Source organism: Triticum dicoccoides, chromosome 3A, assembly GCF_002162155.2.
Source record: "Triticum dicoccoides isolate Atlit2015 ecotype Zavitan chromosome 3A, WEW_v2.0, whole genome shotgun sequence".
NCBI classification, from domain to species: Eukaryota; Viridiplantae; Streptophyta; class Magnoliopsida; order Poales; family Poaceae; genus Triticum; species Triticum dicoccoides.
In genome coordinates this window covers 300,038,023-300,041,552 of record NC_041384.1, presented here as the reverse complement: position 1 = coordinate 300,041,552, position 3,530 = coordinate 300,038,023, and positions in this window count along the sequence as shown.

Sequence of the window (3,530 nt, the reverse complement as noted above, 5' to 3'; positions counted from 1 at the left end):
GAATCTGAGGATGATACAATGAATAGATTTTTTGGTGGTTTGAACCATGATATTCAGGCAAGATTTCAGTATATTCCTCGTTGCATTACTGGTATGTATGTCCGTGCTTGTACCTTTGAGAGACAAATACAGGAGGATGCATTGGGTGACTACAACAACTACTATTCCAGTTCATGCTCACCACCGCCGGTTGGTTACTCCACTATTGCACCTACTAGAGCAGCCCCACCTCGGATTGTGAGCGCGATATCATCTCAAGAGTATGGTACATTGTCAACGTCCGAACCTACATCAGCTACATCTCTGCAAGGTAATAGTAAAGGTCTTGATGATATAACTTCACATGAGAATGAAGCATGCCTAGTTAACTTGAATGCATCATGTGTTGAGTTACCTGTTGATTTGAGCACACCACCTATTTTAGAGACTCTTTTTACTGTCATGAATGCCTCATGTGATCAAACAACTGAAATATCAACAATTTTGAGTGCACCCATTGAATTAACTGTTGATGCAAAAGAACCAATGTTTAATCATTTTGATATGACCTCTAATCTTGATGATGATTCTATGTCCAATGACTTATTGCATGTTTGCTTATTTAAGCATGTTGTAGCATGTAAATTTGATGCAAGTAAGGTTTATTCATCGAAGTTAGGATGGTTTAATGATGAACATTGCCAATCTTTTGAAGTGAATAAGAGCTTGACTTATATGTGCAAACTGAGTTGCAATATTTTCATGCCTTCTACTTCTTGTGATAATTTTTTGGCTTTAGATTTTATGAACAATGAAAGTTACTCATGTATACATGTGACATATGTGCAAAAATCAAGGGAAGTTAAAATGGATGACATATACATATACAACATGTACACCTTGTCTCTTTTGTTAGCCACATTTCAGATTAAGCAATGCCGAGGACGGCTTTGTTTTCAAAAAGGGGAGGATGATGAGGACATGACTACCTTGGATACGACCAAAAATATTGCATACATGCATATTTGTCAGGTGATTTCTAATGCAAACTATTCAATAATCTATTTATGTTATCCAGAACAAAAGTACTTCACACACTTTTGTGTTTTGTCTAATTGCAGGTGTATGGGACATTTGTACAATCCACATATGAAGATAAGCGAAAAGGAGATGTTTAGGTTGTGTTCAAAAAGTCCTCTCACGTCACTTTTGGGCCAAGAGAAGATAGAGTCCAAGTCTCTCATGTTCTGGATTTAGATTCGGAATGCACAAACATACCTGACTCAAAACGACAACAACTTTTTCATACGGACTCCGAATTGGGTGATTCTTTTTTTGTTGGAAACTAGATTTCGTTCTCTTTCCATCCTAGTTGGATTCATCTTCAAATTCGTCCGGAGCGTTGAGTTACGGATGAAACAATCTGATGTTGCAGCAGAATCCGAGTCAAACTACAAGCCCGAAGGTGTTGCATCATCTCCACTTGGGCCCATGAGCCTTGTACGACCTAGGGTTAGTTTTAGGCTGCCTTGGGACGTCCTCCCACCTCCTTGGCCGCCACCCCTTGCTCCTATATAAGTAGATCCATCTAGTAGCTTTTTGCTTGGGATTTGTTTAGTTAAAAGTTAGCCATTGCAACTTCGTGTACTTCGTTTGTGTCCGACGACCAGACCAAGACCGCTTACGGATCCCCACCATTATCAATACTTCATATATATTTGCAATATTCAGATTGCTTTATCATATTCTTGCTCGTTCTTCGAGTGCTTGCAGGAATAGACCTTCGTGGTCAGGCTGACCGTGCTTCCAGCATCGTCAGTAACCTCACGAGATTGGTTTAGTGATTGCTAAGGCGCAACGTCGTGCACGTTTGTAGTTGGATCGTTAAAGTCGTCTCCACCAAATCGATAGTTATCATCTCATCGAAAGATCGGGACCCTCGCCTCTATCACCATCTCACCCAAGTCCTTATGGACGGCGGCAGTAGTCTTAATCTGATATATTAGGACACCATCCGCAAAATGGGGATAGACCCGACAAGAATCAGCCAAAGCAATACTAACTTTAAATGAGTAATACCAGGCCTAGAGGCCCGCTGCACGGGCTCTCTAGTACTAGAGGTTGTATTCGGTTCTCCCGACAACTTCCGAAGCGAAGAATTAACCTTTGACATCGCTCCATTCCGAAGCGGCCATGACGCACTACTCGGGAGAACGGCCTTCGCTCGTTTTAATGCAGTATCGCATTACACTTATCTTAAGCTTGAGATGCCCGGTCCACGTGGCATCATCATAGTTAGCAGAAACACAGAGCATTCCTCATGTAAGGAGGAATACGTGGCGGCTCTAGCAGCCAATCACTGAACGACCTCTCCATCCAGACGAAATGATCGGTCGTCAAGACCGCGGACACGGTTAGACGAGTCCGGCGCACCACTAGCTGTAACAGCTCAGATAAACCTGAGATTGTGTCGATGGATACACCCCCATAGGTGGTGCTACGGGCTTCCCGCATGTAAAAAGGGCTACAGTTCGGCCTGACCCTATTTAGATTGCATTTTAATGGTTCATTAAGAATAACCAATTTTTCGCACGAAGACTTTCACTTGTGTTTTTCTCTTTTACAGATGATCATCGTGCTACACCCTTCTAGAATACGGCACAACGGAGACACAGGCGCAGACGTGCAGCAGGGCCCCGCTCAAAGGCTTCTTTTTAGATTAAGACCCTCTGTAAACCTTTTTTACTGTCTCTTGTTGTTTCACTCCCTCCGGATACTCAACACAACCGAAAGGGATGCTGGCGTTATTGACATTTCATCACGTTAGACTAATGCAAGTACCTAGAAATTCAACGGTCATAATCGAGGGCGTTACTCAACCCAGTATATGTTGTAAAGTCCGAATACCTTAGGGAGTGTTCGGCGTCACGAGTTTGGCCTTATATGCATCAGCTCCGAATCATGTCTTTGGTCAATAGTTGGGTTTGCCCAGCTCCCGTGTTTTGCTACCTTACGTTCCGCTCTATCGGCTAAGGTGGCACCGGGAGAACTACTTCGATTGTGCCCTGGTTCATCTGGATGAGCACCTCAATAGAGAAACTCGTAAACTGACTGTCATGCTAAAGCGCGAGACTGGTCAACCACTCGATGACTCAGCGGAATCTTCGCGATTCCTCCGCATTAACGAAGGACTGGTTTCCTGGTCATGTATGTACGCGCACCATATTCGGATGAGCATGGAAGTACCAAGGGCTATATAGCAGCCCCACCGTCAAACTCCTATGGCTAATTGAAAGTGTTAAAGCTATATAGTTTGATTGCCTTGTTCGTCGCGCTATCACCTCCTTAATGGACCAAGACGTTGGGTCAAGTGTGAATACGCGCTTTTCCGAACACCCCCGCATTATGTGCATGGGAGCTGAAGCTGACGACTGCAAACTTTCAGGTTATATACATACATAAACAGCCGCACAGGAGGCATCATAATACTTTCAGGAAAAAGTATAAACACAACCTTTATAATCCAAATAGCATTGTTTTTACAATTGGGA